The sequence below is a fragment of the Diabrotica virgifera genome, chromosome 7 (genome assembly GCF_917563875.1).
Source record: "Diabrotica virgifera virgifera chromosome 7, PGI_DIABVI_V3a".
NCBI classification, from domain to species: Eukaryota; Metazoa; Arthropoda; class Insecta; order Coleoptera; family Chrysomelidae; genus Diabrotica; species Diabrotica virgifera.
The window spans coordinates 118,518,851-118,538,765 of NC_065449.1; positions in this window are offsets into that span (position 1 = coordinate 118,518,851).

A 19,915-nucleotide genomic window follows, 5' to 3' on the forward strand; every position below is an offset into this window, starting at 1 on the left:
CAAGATTGCGGCTGTAATTTTGAATATTTTTTCGAGATATTTGGCACACGTATTCGTAATATAATAGAGAATGGCGGTACAGAGCCCAATTTGAAAAATATATTAATATGTGGAAATTACTCTGTAATTAAATACAATATTAAAAAACGAGCCTGTACCGCCATTAAGAAGAACAAAAAAATACACTTTCTTCAAATAAACTTTTTTATCCGATGCCTTGATTTTGTGTCATTTTGGAACTACTAAAATTTTTTATTTCATTAGTTATTCCAAAATGACACAAAATCTAAGCATCGGATAAAAAAGTTTATTTGAAGAAAGTGTATTTTTTTGTTCTTCTTAATGGCGGTACAGGTTGGTTTTTTTAATATTGTATTTAATTACAGAGTAATTTCCACATACTAATATATTTTTCAAATTGGGCTCTGTACCGCCATTCTTTATTATATTACGAATACGTGTGCCAAGTATCTCGAAAAAATATTCAAAATTACAGCCGCAATCTTGGAACGCGTTTTCGCTACCTGTTGATCGCTACTGTTTCCTCTTAATCTTATACATAAAAAAAATAACCTATATACCAAATTTGGTTGAAATCTGAAGTCTCGTTCAAAAGTTATCGTGCTATTAGTCATATATGTATAGTCGGCTTTTTTAATTCCCGCCATTTTTGTATAAGGTAAAATCTGAGATGGCCTCCTGTCTAATTTTGAACCTTTGTATGTGTAGTATATGTGGTCCAAATTACATGCTTATATCATTAAATGCACAATTCTTATAATATCTGCAATCTGCCGCACTATGTCGAGTTTGCTAAGTTCAACCTATGATTCTACACTAACAATAAAATCTAATAATCGAGAAAAGAGACAAAGTGATAACGTGATGTTAATAATATACTGTTATAATGGAACGAGTAGGAACGTTCTGAGTACCTTTAACAACTGTAATCTTTATTTACATGCACTGCATATCTTATTTGAATTTAGTGTAGGAACTAATTATCGCCGTCATCAGTAACAGTTTTTGGTTTTTACTACGATGAAATTAGTTTTTAACCACAAATCGTAGAAGGATTAGTTTACAGCTGATTTATTCGATGTACTAATTACTATTAGTTCCACTAAAAATATAAATAAACCAGTACTATATTCAAAAAAAAGACCAAATATATGATAAAAACAAAGAAAATAAAAATACCAACAAACATCCATTTGGCAAACGTACCGATAGATAACGTTGATAAGTACAAATACCTAGGAACCTGTATTTTAGACAACAATGATCAAGTAACAAATAAGGGCCAGGGTGTTTTCTAACCCACAAATTTATCTATCGAACTTTCATATCACAACTAAGCTTGACGGATACCAAGCAAGAGAACAAGTGAAATTCAGAAAGGCTTTTAGCCCTAGCGACCATCTGCTCACAGTAAAAATACTGACTGGAAAGTCAACCAAATATCAAATCCATTATACCAATACCCATTATACTCGATATATTAAATCCCATTATTCATAGACTTTCGAAAGGCGTTTAACAGCCTATAATATTGGGCCATCAAAAACTCACTACAGAAATCCAGAATTGATTACAGGTACACGGACTTAATAACAAACATGTACAAAAACGCGAGTACCACAATAAAATTGACTGACAAACGCACTACAGACAAAACCAATAAAATTGGAAAGATCAGTCAGGAAAGGAGACACAATATCGCCAAAATTGTTTAATCAGGCAATAGGACGACAAAAGCAAAAATTAGAATCGGAAATATAATGGAATACATATAAATGGAGAGCATCTGAACCACTTGAGATATGCAAACGATATAGTTCTGATAACACATAAAAAGGAAGAGTTACAGAAGATGGTTGAGGAACTAGATAGCAAAGCGACAGAGCTAGGTCTAGAGATGAACTATAGTAAAACCGAGACTATGAAAAACCAAGAAGACCAATTAGAAATAGTAGTCAAACAGAATAGTAGTAAAAGTTGATATAATGGACATCAGTGAGCTCCGGTGGCTTGGAGCGGGAACATGTTAACAAGATGAAATGAAGGCACGCTATACTATTCTGAAAGTGTAGAAGATGACGTACATCACAGGAATGGAGTTGGCATATTTATAACAGACATCTAAATTCAAGAAATATGTGAAACATTTTGTACCTGTGAACGACAGACTAGCGATTCTCCAATTAAATAATACGCCATTTAATGTCAATGTTATCTAGATATACGCCTCTACTTCAGAAAAGAAATATGAGAATGATGTTGAATCATGTTATAGTCAATTAAAACAGCCAGTTAACAATCTAAAAGGGAACGAAATCACATATATTATTGGAGATTTTAACGCAAAAATTAATCAAGGTCCAAGATTTGACATGGTAGGTAAATATGGACTAGGGGAGAGCAATGAAAGAGGCGATAGATTATACCAGTTCTGTCAAGAACATGACATGATAATCGCAAATACATGGTTCAAATTACACAAAAGAAAATTATACACATGGAAGGGACCAGGAGATAACTCAATTCATATAATTAGAAATCAGATAGATTATATTCTAGTAAACAAGAGATTTAAGAACGGTGTCAAGAGATCAACGACATATCCTAGAGCAGATATCGGTTCAAACCATAACCCTCCAATAGCTGACATCCAAGTGAAGCTCAAAAAAGTCCAAAAAAAAACCCAAAAAACCAAAATTACATATCTCAACATCCAACAAAACGCTAATAGAAAATGACCTGAATAATCAGCTAAAGAATTTGTTCCATTGGTGGTTACGGAAACAATTAACTTAAATTAAAATAAGTGTAAAACAACGAACAGTAATATATTTATTTATTTTTGGGTAAAAAAGGCGTACTTACATCTCGTAAGAGGGTTTGTTATTGCTTGAGCCCAGCGAGGGTTGTATGACCGATCGATGCCTGCTGGGGTTGTGTATAGACTGATGTGGTGCAACTAAAAACACATGTCTGTGGTTTTACTTTGAAGACTAATTTATCGACATAAAGAGGCTGGCCCCTTTATCTGGTGTTTTAAAAGCTGAAAACGCTTCTGTAGTTTTAAGAAGGGTCTTCGAATGCATTTAAAAAGTGATTTATTGACATAAGGTCAGAACTGTTTATTCCGGGATGTGCTAGGTTATGTATGGTGCGAAAAATTGCCATTCAAAGTGGTTTCGGTACAAATGGTCTGACTGTAGATGTTGATATGTCACAGTACAATCTTATGTTTTGTTCGGAAAAGCGTATTTTCTTTAATTGCAGTGATGTTTTCTCTCTTAAGTAAGTTTGCAGTTCTGGATCAGTTTCTTGTGCGAGAGCTAAATTCATGACGTCGATATCTTTATTGATGCTATCGACTCGAGATAGTGCGTCTGCCACAATATTTGTTTATCCAGAAATATGCTGAATATTAGTGCAAAACTGTCCTATATAGTCTAAACATCTAAATTGTCTAGGACTACATTTGTCTAGTTTCTACGTAAAGGCGAAGGTGATTGGTTTGTGGTCTGTGTATATTGTAATGTCCTTGCCTTCGATCATATGTCTGAAGTGTTTTATGGCTAAATATATAGCTAAGAGTTCTCTGTCGTATGCACTATATTTCTTTTCGGTAGGTGAGAATTTCTTAGAAAATAAAGCTAAAGGTTTCATACCTGTATCCGTTTTTTGTTGTAGTACAGCTCCAGCACAAAAATCAGAAGCATCACAAGTGATGGAGATATCAACATTGTTTACAGGGTGGCTCAGTAAAGCAGCGTTAGCTAAACTGCTTTTGCAGTCCTCAAAGGCTTGGATTTGCTGTGGTGTCCATTCAATTGGTGCTTTTCCTTTGACATTACCCTTTAGGGCATCATGTAGTGGTGCTTGTAGCTCGGCTGCATTGGGTATGAGCTTTCGGTAGAAGTTTAACATACCTAGAAATCATGTCTATTAAGCTAGAAAGACCATTTCATAAGGGCGCCATGAGACACACCCCATATTTTTTTGCTATTTTATTGCTAATTTATTACGCAAATTAAAAATTTATTGCTTCATCCCCTTCAGAGAAACAGGTGGCCATTCCAGCTTAATATTAAGCTAGAAAGGCCAACATTCATATATCCGGAACGAAAGTAGATAGAGAGTTGCTTCGGGTGGTCTATTTTATTGCTAATTAATTGCTAATTTATTACGCAAAACAAAAAATTATTGCTTCATCCCCTTCAGAGAAACTGGTGGCCATTCCTGCTTAATATTAAGCTAGAAAGGCCAACATTCATATATCCGGAACGAAAGTAGATAGGGAGTTGCTTCAGGCGGCCTATTTTATTGCTAATTAATTGCTAATTTATTACGCAAAACAAAAATTTATTGCTTCATCCCCTTCAGAGAAACAGGTGACCATTCCAGCTTAATATTAAGCTAGAAAGGCCAACATTCATATATCCGGAACGAAAGTAGATAGAGAGTTGCTTCGGGTGGCCTATTTCATTGCTAATTAATTGCTAATTTATTACGCAAAACAAAAATTTATTGCTTCATCCCCTTCAGAGAAACAAGTGGCCATACCAGCTTAATATTAAGCTAGAAAGGCCAACATTCATATATCCGGAACGAAAGTAGATAGAGAGTTGCTTCCGGTGGCCTATTTTATTGCTAATTAATTGCTAATTTATTACGCAAAACAAAAACTTATTGCTTCATCCCTTCAGAAAAACAGGTGGCCATTCCAGCTTAATATTAAGCTAGAAAGGCCAACATTCATATTTCCGGAACGAAAGTAGATAGAGAGTGTCTTCCGGTGGCCTATTTTATTACTAATTAATTGCTAATTTATTACGCAAAACAAAAATTTATTGCTTCAACCCCTTCAGAGAAACAGGTGGCCATTTCAGCTTAATATTAAGCTAGAATAGCCAACATTCATATTTCCGGAACGAAAGTAGATAGAGAGTTGCTTTCGGTGGCCTTTTTTGTTGCTAATTAATTGCTAATTTATTACGAAAAATAAAAATGTATTTTTTCAACCCCTTCAGAGAAACAGGTGGCTATTCCAGCTTAATATTAAACTAGAATAGCCAAAATTCAGATTTCCGGAACAAAAGTAGATAGAGGGTAAGTATGCAACGTCCTTAAAAAACGAATTTACTAAGAGAGTTGACCATAATTTTTGCACTTATGCGTGCTAATAATAAGCTGCGAAAGAATTTAAGCATAGGTTTCAAAAAATTAAAGCAAGTGTTGTTTATTTAATTTTAATTTATTTTATCTTTAATGTACATTTGTAATCTGGGCGCTATTTTTTTGTTTCTTTAACGAAAAATGATTTTTCTAGTAAATCATCGAAGCTCGTCCAAGATGTGTTTCCTCTTCGATAGGTATAGGTTATGTAGTGACCACCTCGATTTTCATTAAATCAGACAAACTGGTTCCTCCTACACCAGTGTATCCGATAGCACCCATTATTACTAGCTGATGATCGTCGTCGTGGGGTATGTTTAAATTTTTATGGAGTGTCTTTAATGGTATGGTTTTAATTTCATCATGTTCATTATAGACTTAAATAACCACAACATCCCCTGCAATGAATGTAAATTAATTAACTTTTGTTTCTTATAAAATACCTCTAGAGAATTTGGAATGAAATTGAGTACAAAAAAGACAAAAAGGGTGGTCTTTAGCAAGCACTTAAACAGAAGTGTGAAGGTCAATGTCGACGAAACAAATCTGGAAGGAGTGAAGGAGTAACAAGAATAACGTACCTTGGAAGCAACCTTGATGAAACTTTGTACCACTCACTGGAAGTAAGAACACATCTGGAAAAGGAACGTACAGTGTTTTACAAAATGCAAAAAGTTCTATGCAACTTCCAGCTGGATATCTCATTGAGAACTAGAATACATAAGTGGTATGTTTTCTCCATCTTCCTCTATGGGGTTGAAGCCTGGAAAATGACAGAAGTCACAAAAAACCAAGCATTCGAACTCTGGTGCTACCGTAAAATGCTCAGAATATCCTACATGAGCCATACGACAAATGCGGAACTCTTTCGGAGGATGAACAAGGGAACAGAGCTTATGATTATAATAAAAAACCGGACAATGGACAAATATGACCTCCATAGAACTATCCAGGATGGCTGCAAATAAGATTAAATGGTTAAATGTAATGGTCAACGTCCTTAAGGATAAGGCACCGTAAGAAGAAGATCAAATATATGAGTAATTCCACATAAATTCTCTATATTTCTGTCACAGTTTGTGTATTTTTTGAAATTTAGGGGTATGCTTCTGAAACCACTTTTTGTTCGTTCTTTATTCTTTAGGACCTGAAAGTCAAGCTTTTTTGGAAATTGAAATTGAAACTTATGTCGAAATCTGTCCGAATTATCTTTCCTATCCTTGTTTGCATTCATTAAATGCTATTTTGTAAATTGTTTGGTACAATATATCAACACTCTCGATGTAAACTTGCACGCTAAAGAAGATGGCCTTAACATAATTTGTCTAAAGTCCAAAGTAACGTTCCTATTACCTATTTTTGAAAAAGAGACAAGTGTATTTTAGCATGTTTTTAAAGCAAAGGAACATTCCTACTAGCTATTTTTGAACAAGTGTATTTTAGAATTTTTTGCGTTTTTCTGAACTCCGACTATAATTTCAACACAAAAAAAGATACAAGAAACATTTCCATATGGCATAAACAGAATTTACCTAGAACCGTAAGGAACTATCCTACAAGCTATTTTTTAATGAGAGGTTAGAGTATTTTAGCATGTTTTTTTTTTCATTTTTATGCATTTATTTGTAGGTACTCTGGTCATAATTACAACGATAAAAAGTAACAGGTCGGTAATATTTTCGATGTAAAATTTTACACTGAAAAACATGATACTAACAGAATTTAGCTTAAGCCTGAAGGGACTTCCCTATATCCAATTTTGGAAGGAGAGATTAGCGGATTTTAAGAAAAAATTACTTGTAATTATAAAAGTATTATTTTTAAATCAATTGATCACGAGAACGGCACATGAAGATGGATTGTAGAAAAAATCCACTAACATCTACTTTAAAAATAGCTTATATGAATGTTCCTACGAGCATTGTATTAATTATTCTATTAGCGTAATCTTCTTTATCCTGCAATATTAAATCCAAAATGTTACCTGATCCTTTTTTTAGGGTTGATATTATGGACAGAGTGCAAATAAATACATAAAAATGAAAAATGATGCTAAACTACACTTGTCTCTAATCTCTCCTTCCAAAATTGGTTATAGGAAAGTTCCTTCAGGCTTTAGCTAAATTCTGTTAGTATCACGTTTTTCAGTGTAAAATTTTAAATCGAAAATGTTACCGACCTGTTACTTTTTTATCGTTGTAATTATGGCCCGAGTACAAATAAATGCATAAAAATGAAAAAAAACATGCTAAAATACTCTAATCTCTCATTAAAAAATAGCTTGTAGGATAGTTCCTTACGGTTCTAGGTAAATTCTGTTTATGCCATATGGAAATGTTTCTTGTATCTTTTTTTGTGTTGAAATTATAGTCGGAGTACAGAAAAACGCAAAAAATTCTAAAATACGCTTGTCCAAAAATAGCTAGTAGGAATGTTCCTTCGCTTGAAAAACATGCTAAAATACACTTGTCTCTTTTTCAAAAATAGGTAATAGGAACGTTACTTTGGACTTTAGACAAATTCTGTTAAGGCCATCTGCTTTAACGTGCAAGTTTATATCGACAGTGTTGATATATTTTACCAAACAATTTACAAAATAGCATTTAATGAATGCAAACAAGGATAGGAAAGATAATTCGGACATATGACATAAGTTTCGATTTCAATTCCCAAAACAGCTTGACTTTCAGGTCCTAAAGAACGAACAAAAAGTGGTTTCAGAAGCATGCCCCTAAATTTAAAAAAATCCACAATCTGTGACAGAAATATAGAGAATTTATGTGGAATTACTCATATATTTTATCTTCTCCTTACGGTGCCTTATCCTTAAGGACGTTGACCATTACATTTTCCCATTTAATCTTATTTGCAGCCATCCTGAATAGTTCTGTGGAGGTCATATTCGTCCATTGTCGTAGGTTTTTAAGCCAAGAGTTGCGTCTTCTTCCTGGTACCCTTTTGCTATTGATTTTGCTTTCGATTATTTTCGTTAAGTTGGAGCAGTTCATACTTTTGATTTCTTACGATAAAAAAAATTGTATTTTCCGTTTTTTTCTTATAATCATAAGCTCTGTTTCCTTGTTCACCATCCGAAAGACTTCCGCATTTGTCGTATGGCTCATGTAGGACATTCTGGGCATTTTACGGTAGCACCAGAGTTCGAATGCTTGGATTCTTTTTGTGTTACTTCTGTCATTGTCCAGGCTTCAAACCCCATAGAGGAAGATGTAGAAAACATAGCACTTATGTATTCTAGTTCTCAATGAGGTATCCAGCTGGAGGTTGCATAGAACTTTTTGGATTTCGTAAAACACTGTACGTTCCTTTTCCAGATGTGTTCTTACTTCCAGTGAGTGGTACAAAATTTCAACAAGGTTGCTTCCAAGGCACGTTATTCTTGTTACTCCTTCACTCCTTCCAGATCTTTGTTTTGTCACAGTGTGAAGGTCAATGTTTTGTCGACATTGACCTTCATACTTCTGTTTAGGTGCTTGCTAATGACCACTTTTTTGTCTTTTTTGTACTGAATTTCATTCGAAATCCTCTACAGGTATTTTATAAAAAACAAAAGTTAATTAATTTACATTCATTGCAGGGGATGTTGTGGTTTTTCAAGTCTGTAATGAACATGAAGAAATTAAAACCATACCATTAAAGACACTCCATAAAAATTTAAACATACATCACGACGACGATCATCAGCTAGTATTAATGGGTGCTGTCGGATACACTGGTGTAGGAGGAACCAGTTTGTCTGATTTTAATGAAAATCGAGGTGTTCACTACATAACCTATACCTATCGAAGAGGAAACACATCTTGGATGGGCTTCGATGATTTACTAGAAAAATCATTTTTCATTAAAGAAACAAAAAAATAGCGCTCAGATTATTAATGTACATTAAAGATAAAATAAATTAAAATTAAATAAACAACACTTGCTTTAATTTGTTGGTACCTATGCTTAAATTCTTTCGCAGCTTATTATTAGCACGCATAAATGCAAAAATTATGGTCAACTGTCTTAGTATATTCGTTTTTTAAGGACGTTGCATACTTTATTTTAAATGTACAGATTTTAGAGAATCTGATAATATTACCATTTAGTTATTAAAAAACGATACACAAAATCTGAGCATTGGGTCACGTGCTACAGATATGTGATAATGGATATCGACAATTTAACATAGACTCTAAAGTATAAAAAACTCTACAAATCAATATTGAACTGTACAGATATTCTTAATGAGCATTTAAGAAAATTATAAATGAAATATGAGTGAGTATTGGGTACTGTGGGTTTAACATAAAACTGCAGTAGCCATTCTTGCTCGTAAGGGGATGAAGCAAAAAATTTATTTTTGGCGTAGACCTGCAGCAATTAATTAGCAAAAAAATGCACACTTGATTTAAACCTCTAAACTGGGTATTTTCACATTTTGTGAAATTAAGGGGATGAAAATAACAGTAGGGGTTGGAGAGGGAGTGTCTGTAAATGCTTCTATACCCCACCTTTCAGTAATTAATTGGCAATAAAATATAGCGCCGCAAGCGACTCTTTATCTACTTTCGCTCCTGAAATATTAGTGTTGGGTATTGTAGCTTAAGTATTAAACCGCAGTAGCCATTGTTGGTCGTTACGGGGATGAAGCAAACAATTCCTTTTTCGCGTAGACCTGTAACAATTAATAAGCAAAAAATACCCACTTGATTTTAGGTCTTTAAACTGGTTATTTTCACTTTTTGTGGATTCCGAGGAATGATGATATCGGTAGGAGTTGAAGGGGGCGAGTTTGTAAATTCTTGCATACCCAATCTTTCAGCAATTAATTAGCAAAAAAATATGCCACTGGAAGCTACCCTCTATCTAATTTTGTTCCAGAAATATGAATGTTGGCTCTTCTAGCTTAATATTAAGCTAAAATAGCCACCTGTTTCTCCGAAGGGGTTGAAGCTATAAATTTGTAATTTGCGTAATAAACAAGCAATTAATTAGCAATAAAATAGGCCGCCGGAAGCGACGCTCTATCTGCTTTCGTTACTGAAACAGGAGAATTGAGTGTTGTATTTTAAGGATTCAACCGCAGTAGCCATTGTTGCTCGTTAGGGGATGAAGCAATACAATCGTTTTTGGCGTAGACCTGCAGCAGTTGCTTAGGAAAAAAATACCCTCTTGGTCATAGGTTTTTAAACTAGTAATTTTGACTTATGTCATAGGTTTTTAGACTAGTAACTTTGAATGATGATAACGGTGGGGGTTGGAGGGGGTGAGTTTTTAAATTGTTGTATACCATATCTTTCAGAAATTAATTAGCAATAAAATATGCCGCTGGAAGCGACCCTCTATCTACTTTCGTTACTGAAATAGGAGAATTGAGTGTTGTAGCTTAAGTATTCAACCGCAGTAGCCATTTTTACTGGTTAGGGGATGAAGCGATAAAATCGAATTTGGCGTAGACCTGCAGCGGTTGCTTAGGAAAAAAATACCCACTTGGTCTTAGATTTTTAAACTGGTAATTTTCACTTTCTGTGAAATCTGTTGAGCGATGATAATGGTAGTGGTTGGAGGGGATGAGTTTGTAAATTCTGGTATACCCAATCTTTCAGCAATTAATTAGCAATAAAATATACCGCCGAAAGCTACTCTCTATCTCCTTTCTTTCCAGAAATATGAATGTTGGCTCTTCTAGCTTAATATTAAGCTAGAATAGCCACCTGTTTCTCTGAACGGGTTGAAGCTATAAATTTGTAATTTGCGTAATAAATAAGCAATTAATTAGTAATAAAATAGGCCGCCGGAAGCGACGCTCTATCTGTTTTCGTTACTGAAACAGGAGAATTGAGTGTTGTAGTTTAAGTATTCAACCGCAGTAGCCATTGTTGCTCGTTAGGGGATGAAGCAATAAAATCGTTTTTGGTGTAGACCTGCAGCAGTTGCTTAGGAAAAAAATACCCACTTGGTCATAGGTTTTTAAACTAGTAATTTTGACTTTCTGTGAAATCCGGGGAATGAGAAAAACGGTGGGGGTTGTCTTTTCAAATTGTTGTATACCATATCTTTCAGAAATTAATTAGCAATAAAATATGCCGCTGGAAACGACCCTCTATCTGTTTTCGTTCCTGAAATAGGAGTGTTTGGTATTGTAGCAGGATTAAACCGCAGTAGCCATTGTTTCTCGTTAGGGGATGAAGCAAAAAATTGGTTTTTGGCGTAGACCTGCAGCTGTTAATTAGAAAAAAATACCCACTTGGTTTTAAGTTATTAAACTGATTATTTTCACTCTTTGTGAAATCCGTGGAACGATGATAACGGTAGGGGTTGGAGGAGGTGAGTTTGTAAATTCTGGTATACCCCATCTTTCAGCAATTAATTAAAAATTAAATATGCCGCCAGAAACGACCCTCCATCTGCTTTCTTTCCTGAAATAGGAGTGTTGAGTATTGTAGCCTTAAGTATTAAACCGCAGTAGCCATTGTGGCTCGTTAGGGGAGGAAGCAAAAAATTCATTTTTGGCTTAGACCTGTAGCAATGAATAAGCAAAAAATACGTACTTGGTTTTAGCTCTTTAAACTGGTTATTTTCACTTTTTGTGGATTCCGGGGAATGATGATATCGGTAGGGGTTGAAGGGGATGAGTTTGTAAATTCTTGTAAACTCAATCTTTCAGCAATAAATTAGCAATAAAATAGGCCACAGGAAGCAACTCTCTATCTACTTTCGTTCCGGATATATGAATGTTGGCCTTTCTAGCTTAATATTAAGCTGGAATGGCCACCTGTTTCTCTGAAGGGGATGAAGCAATAAATTTTTAATTTGCGTAATAAATTAGCAATAAAATAGCAAAAAAATATGGGGTGTGTCTCATGGCTCCCTTATGAAATGGTCTTTCTAGCTTAATAGACATCTAGAAATCTGCGTAGATCTTTCACTGTTTTTGGATGAGTGAAATTTTGTACAGCTGCTACTTTTTCTTGGGGAGGTTTGAGTCCTCCATCTGATACTGTGTATCCCAAAAAGGTAATCTCGTTTTTGCCGAATTGAAACTTTGCTGGGTTTATCACAACGCCAAACTGCTTAAGCCTTTTGAATATTTCTTCTAAATGCTACATAATACGTTGCTCTTCGGATTCTGACGCATTGAGAATGTCATCGATGTAGGCGTAGATGAAATCTAGACCACGTAGAGTCTCATCTATGAAGCGCTGGAAGGTATGTCCTGCGTTTCGTAAACCAAAAGGCATATATAAATATTCGCACAGTCGAAATGGTGTGGTAACGGAGGTCTTTGGTATGTCTTCGGTGGCTACTAGTATCTGGTTGTATTCTCTAACTAAATCTATTGTAGAGAAGATTGTCTTACCAGCTAGCGACTGACCGAAATCTTCGATGTGCGGAATTAGATATCGATCTGGAACTGTCCTTTGGTTTAGACATCGATAATCTCCGCAGGGTCTCCATTCCTCACATTTCTTCGGGACCATATGCAGTGGAGTAGACCAGTTACTTTTTGATGCTCTTATGATGCCTGGTAGCAGAAGATTTTCAAACTCTTTTTTAGCCCATTACAATTTGTCAGGTGCTGATCGTCGCGGCTTAGAAAAAACGGGTGGACCTGGTGTTGTATCAACGTGGTGCTTGATTTGATGCTGAATGTCTTTCACGATACCGGCAGGTCACGTGATTTCCGGAAATCGTATTAACAGTTCATGGTAACTCGACACTTCCGCGACAGTCTTTACGCTGCCATGGAAACAATCTTTAACGAGTCCCTTTGTTCGAAGGTTTGTCATACTGTCTACTAAGCACTGGTTAGCAATGTCCACTAGGAGAGCGAAATGAGAAAGACATTCAGCTTCAATGATGGGCTTTGAAATATCCGCCACTACGAATCGCCACGTAAAATCACGCCGTAGTCCGATATTTAATGTCAAGTTCACATAACCGTATCTCGCGATTTTAGTATCACTGGCCGCGTATAGTTCGTATGTAGTCTTTTCGCGCGCACCCCGGACATATTTTTGCGGGAAAACGCACAGATCGGCACCGGTGTCGATTAAAAATTGCTTTTTGGTTGCATAGTCTGTTACGAAAAGGCGGCGAGACTTTGGGATTGGATCGGATGCCGCACTTACCGACTGCCCGCCATGTTTTCCTGATGCTTGCACGGAGGTGTACACTTTTGAGCCTGGTCACCAAAACCGTAGTGATACCAACAATGCCATATTACTTTCAATACTGTAGCTTCTGTCTCTAGGATATGGTCTGCGTATTGATTTGCTGCGGTTACGACGGTATGTATTCGTTTGTGCTTGAGTATTTGACAAGCTAACTATCTGAATTTTCATTTCAGCTAATTCGGCTATCAATTTCCCGATGGTACTTTCTAGCGAGTTAGAAAGCTTCAGAGATTGTGTCAGCTGGCTCGGCAACTGCGTCCAAACTAGCGGTTGCTTGAGTAGCTAAAATAGCCTATGTAGATGATGGCAGTCTACCTAACCACAGAGATCTCATTATATTGTCTGGTACCGTTGTGCCTGCTAAAGATTGTAAATGTCGTAAGAATTGGGAAGGTCTTATGTCGCCTAATTCTTCATGCTCAAGTAGTCTTTTAATTTTTTGTTGTTGAGATGCACTAAGTCTCTTAATTAACTCTGACTTTAATTTTACATACTTCCCTGTAGCTGGTGGTGACACAATGATGTCCCTAACTTCTGATATGTAAGCTGTTTCGAGATTAGCAACTATATAGTTGAATTTTGTTGCGTCACTTGTTATGCTTGCCAGTGTAAATTGGTTTTCCACTTGCAGGAACCAAATTTCGGGATCGTTGGGCCAGAACGGTGGGATTTTAATTAAAATCCGATCAACTCCTGAAGCACTAATATCCTGAAGCACTGAAGCACTAGTACCGTCCGTAATTTTCGATGTTCACTGTATTTAAAACCGACAAAGTATATTATTGTCACTATTAATTCACCATTAATCGTTCGGAGGCCTTTGAAATGTGGCTGCACAGACGTACACTGAAAAATCATGGACGGCTATGCTGACAAATGTGGCAGTCCTTAAGAGAGCAAATGCTGCCCACGAGCTGCTTGATAACATCAAATATAGATAGATGGCCTATTTTGGACATGTAGTAAGGGGAGACCGGTATAATATTCTTCAACTTATTCTCTCTCTCTCTCTCTCTCTCTCTCTCTCTCCTGTCGTTTCCCCATTACTGAGGATCGTGATTTCTTTCAATATTCCTAACAATGTTTCTCGATTGGTCTCTACCTTCAGCTGCTCTAAGAGCTTCGCGGAATGAGTTTCCAGCTGAATGCTTTATTTGGTCAGACCATCTAGTTGGTGATCGTCCTCTTAATCTTCTCCCCGGAACGTTTGCAGAAACAATTAATCTCTCCAAACTGTCGTCACCTCTGCGAACCACGTGACCAAAGAACTGCAGAATTCGTTGCAGACATATTGTGGACAGCCTTTTTTTAATATTTAGTTGGTTTATAATGGAAACGTTTGTCCTATGAGCTGTCCAAGGTATACGCAGCATTCATCTCCAGCACCACATCTCAAAGGCATCAATTTTTTGGCGCTCGCATGCGCGAAGAGTCCAAGTCTCTGCTTGGTATAGAAATATTGAGAATACAAGGGCATTCACCAGTCTTATCTTGATATATTGAGAGATAGATCTGTCTTTCCAAACTTTAGTTAGGCGACTCATCGTATTTTTTGCCATACCAATACGTCTCCAAATTTCTACTTCACAGTTACCATCGTTAGTTATACTAGACCCGAGATAGACAAAGATGTTTACTGTCTGGTATTCCTGTAAAATGTTAGTCAGTTGAATAGTGTCAAATATATCGACCGCCATTATTTTTGTCTTAGCTTTATTGATTTTCAAACCAACTTTATCGCTTTCGTACTCAACTCTTCGCAGAAGATCAAACATTTCTTGCTCATTTGCTGCTATAATTGTAGTGTCATCAGTAAATCTTAAATAAGAGATTTTCCTACCAGCTACTGTTACTCCACCGGCCCATCCTTCTAAAACCATCCTCATGACATGTTCACCATAAATGTCAAATAAGTCAGGTGACAACACGCATCCTTCTCTAACACCTCTCTCGGTCTTGAATTGGTTTGAGAACTTCTGATCTAGTCATACTGTCGCAATATTAGACTGGTACAGATTTTTAATAAGTGTCACCAGGTGTATTGGTACGCCAATTTCTATTAAAATTGACCACAGATTTATCCAGCTTACACAATAAAATGCCTTTTGGTAGTCAACGAAGCATATAATCATAGGTACTTGAAATTCTCTAGACTTTTCAATGAGTTGTCTCAGATTCAAGATTTGTTCCCTTGTACCTTTACCCTTTATAAACCCCGCTTGTTCTTGAGGTATTTGGTAATTTAGATAGGTTTTTAATCTGTTTTGATGATATGCAACAAGATTTTACTAGCATGTGTTATTAGTGACAGTGTGCGGTAGTTTTCACATCTGGTAGTAGTTCCTTTTTTGTGTAGTGGGATATAAATTGAGGTACACCAATCAGATGGCCATTTTCCTGAATTCCAAACAGCGACACAGATAGAATGGATGATATGTAATCCTTTGTCACCTAGTAACTGTAGTATTTCACATGGTATTGAATCAATGGGGATTTATTTCTCTTTAGTGATTTAATTGCATCTTTGACTTCAGCGAGTAAGACAGTAGGTTCTCTAGGGTAGTCAGGAGGTCACTGATTTTCTGCTGATCCCTCGTTATTTTTATATAGCTCGTTACAGTAGTTTCGCCATGTTTCCAATATTTCATCAGTATCGGTCTTTAAATTACGCTCCTTATCAATTACAGACCACGTTTGAGGTTTAAATTCTCTGGTAAGGAGTTTGATCTTCTAGATTAAGTCCTTCGGTTCATTTCGACCGCCATGTTTCTCTATCTCTCTGCATATTTGAGAGATGTAATCAGCTTTATCTTTGCGGCACCACTGTTTTCTGATTTCTCTCAATAACGCTCGGTATTCATCGTTTGTTCCGTATCTAGTTTTATGTTCTTTCTGCGTTGAATCACAGTCCACGTATTATCGGATATCCATGGCTTACGGTCAGTGGAAACCGCTGCCTCACAGTCTTTACAGCCTCGATTACCTTATCTTTTAGATACAGTCAAGTACTCTCAGGGTCACTATCTACTTGGTCTAAAGAAAGAGCATCTTCTAGGTTTTGTTGGAAGTCACTGATTTTTAATGGATTTAGAGACATGACTTTTCTCTGGGGTCTTCGTTTGGGGACTTTAAAACGAAGTCGAACGTTCAATACCAGAAGTTGATGACCGCTTCCACAGTCTGCGCCAGGATATGTTTTACAGTTGATGGACGACGACTTCCATCTTGATCTTATTAGGATGTAGTATATTTGATTCCTTGTTCCTCGATATGGGTTGCGCCATGAGTATAATCTCCGTGGATTCAACTTATTACTATGGGTAAAATCGAAGGACGTAGAAGAATTGGTAGAAAGCAGGCCTCTTGGTTGAAGAATATCAAGGAGTGGACAGGAATAAAGAAAGCAGAACGAACAACTATTTAAAATAGCTCGAGAAAGAGACAGTTTCGCCATGAATCGCCAACGTCAAGGAGAATTGATTACGAAGAAGTCAAACATAATAAATTAGAGCAGGTGGCAGAATACAATATACCTAGGACAGATAATAAAGCTGAATGGGGACAATCAATTCAGAAGAAATAAAAAGAAGAACTAGATTATCAAGGGTATTATTTGGCAAACTAAGGCAATTATTGGCTAAACTAGTGATGTAATTGGAAAAATTGCGCAAATGAAATGGATCTGGGTAGGACACGTGGCACGGCAAAACAACGACAGGTGGACGAGAAATATTGTACTTTGGAGACCTCGCGAACACAGTTGTAGTGGAGAAAGGAACGATGGCTAGACGACCATCAAAGCCAAAGTAGGGAGAAACTGGCAACAAATAGCACAAGACAGAGAAGAGTAGAGAGCTCATGGGGAGGCCTTTGTCCAGGAGTGGAAGCAGACAGGCTGAAGAAGAAGAAGAATAAGATTTGGTAAACTATCATATATTTCAAAAAATAAAAAGTACCCTTAATATATGCCAACGGAAGTATTCAACCAGTGCATATTACCAGTTATCACATACGGCTCACAAACATGGACTTTCACAAAGGAGAACATCGACAGGATATCCACAACACAAAGAGCAATGGAAAGACAGATACTGAGTATCGGTTTTAAAGACAGGAAAAGAAACTCATGGATCAGAGAAAACTCATGGATCAGGGAAAAAAAAAGATGAACAATGTATCAATGCAGGTTGCAAAACTTATATGGAACTTCGCTACGAAAAGATGAAAGATGGAATAAGCGAATTCCACACTGGCGACCATGGGAACAGAAAAGAAAAAGACAAAGACGGCAGGAAAGGACTGGATGCAGATCGCCCAGAATAGAGACCAATGGAGATTAACAAGGGAGGCGTATGCCCATTAATGGGCGTTTAAGACTGATTAGATAGATAGAAGGGACAGGATAGAAATAGCAAGAAATGCGTTTGTAAAAATGAAAACAATTCTGTGCAACAAAGACTTTAGATTAGAACTGAGACTAAGAGCCCTGATATGCTACGTGTTGTCGATACTGTAATATGGACTTTAAAGCTGGACATAGAAACAGGAACACCTAAATACGTTCCAGTCCTTTGAAATATGGTGTTTCAGTAAGATGCTTAGAATAGCATGGACACAATATCGTATAAACACAATAAAAATAAGAAAGCAATATTTGGGACACGTAATAACGGAACAGCGATATAGACTGCTAAAGCTGATAATACAGGGAGAGATAAGGGGAAGAAGGAGTATAGGAAGAAGGAGAGTGTCCTGATTGAAGAATTTAAGGGACTGGTTTAAATGAAGTTCTATAGAACTTTTCAGAGCAGCGGTAGATAGAGTAAAGATAGTGATGATGATATCCAACCTCCAATTGGAAGACGGCACCTAAAGAAGAAGAAGATGCTTTATTGACAACACTAGGGCTTTTAACAAAGCGAAACACAAAAAGATTTTACTCGTTTAAATATATAGGCCTAGATCCTGAGTACCAAACAAAGTTGATTAATAGCAAGCTGAAAATTTGTTAATAGCTTAAGGGTGTCTAGTCGGACAAACTTTGATGGGCGGGAACACTGGAACAGGGGAAGATTTAATTGTGGAACAGGTTAAAAATTTGGAACGTCAGGCTACGAAAACGTTCCTTGTATTTTGTCGAACAGAACTTCCAATTAATTTGTTACCCTTTCATTAAACTCTCAAGCAAAAATCAGACTGCTATTTATCATCTGTCACAATTCCTGTCATTTGACACGTTCCACGTGTTAATTAAAATGCCCAGTTGGTGATAAATATCAGTCTGATTTTTGCATGAGAGTTTAATGAAAGGGTAACAAATCAATTGAAAGTTTTGTCCGACAAAAGACATGGAACGTTTTCGTAGTCTGATGTTCCAAATTTTTAATCTGTTCCACAATTATTTCCCCTGTTCCAGCGTTCCCTTCCATCAAAGTTTGTCCAACTAGACACCCTTAAGCTATTAACAAATTTTCAGGTTGCCACTAATCAACTTTTTTTTGGTACGCGGCATCCAGGCCTAACACACTCGGTACTCAAATTATTTAAAACTTTTAGATACTCTGTTTAGTATAATAGTTGCAGTAAAACACATAATTATTAATAAAGACTTTTAATTCATTTGGTATGTAAAACAAATAAGCATATAGTTACAGCACATTAAAGAGTAAAAGCAAAAAAGTTAAACCCTATTGGGATAACATCTGGCGAAGTCTAGCTAAGCTACTCTTACTTGACTTAACCAAATGTTAATCCCCGACGCTTCTAATTAATCTAAAAATAAACCTAAACTAACTAATTAAAAAGAAACGTAACTTAAAAAAAAAGGTGGAAAAAAAAACTAAATATTAACCAAGTACTCAAATAAAATATTTTTTTCAAACTCATCATTGAGAAAAAAAAATCTTTCAAAACAGCCCATCCAAAAATATGTCCATGCAACTTAATGCACAACATAATTCTTAAGCAATGTTATTGCTTATCAAAAAGACATAAACGAAATTTATACTTGAATTGATTAATTGAATACAGTTTATTATTATGAGGAATTGAATTATACAGCTTTACTGCGTTGTAGGTAAAACTCTTTTGGAACCAAGCTGATCTATGTTGTGGCATTGTGAAAGTGTCATTCAATCTCACGTCTCGCATATGAGTTTCCTTTCTTCGGACGAGCTTTGTTTAAGGATAGTGGAGGTGTTTGGCATCAGAAGTGACTTGTGAATAAAGTTATTTAGATAATATGTCGTGCAGTGCCGGATTTAGTTAATAGACCGCCGGGGGCTAGGTCATAATATACCGCCACTCTCCAGTAGGTATAGATGCGTCTTAGGTTAACAATTCATTAAAACTATTTTAATATTACTAGGTAATTTACTCACAAGAGATAATTAAACTCACAACTTATAAAGTAAATTAACATAATTATTTACAAACAAATTTTCCTGGACTTCCTACTTGCAAATAGGTCGATGATTTTAATAAAATCTAATTTTGTAATTAGATGATTATGATGAATATTTAAAACAGCGAACGAATTTAATGTTTCTTCC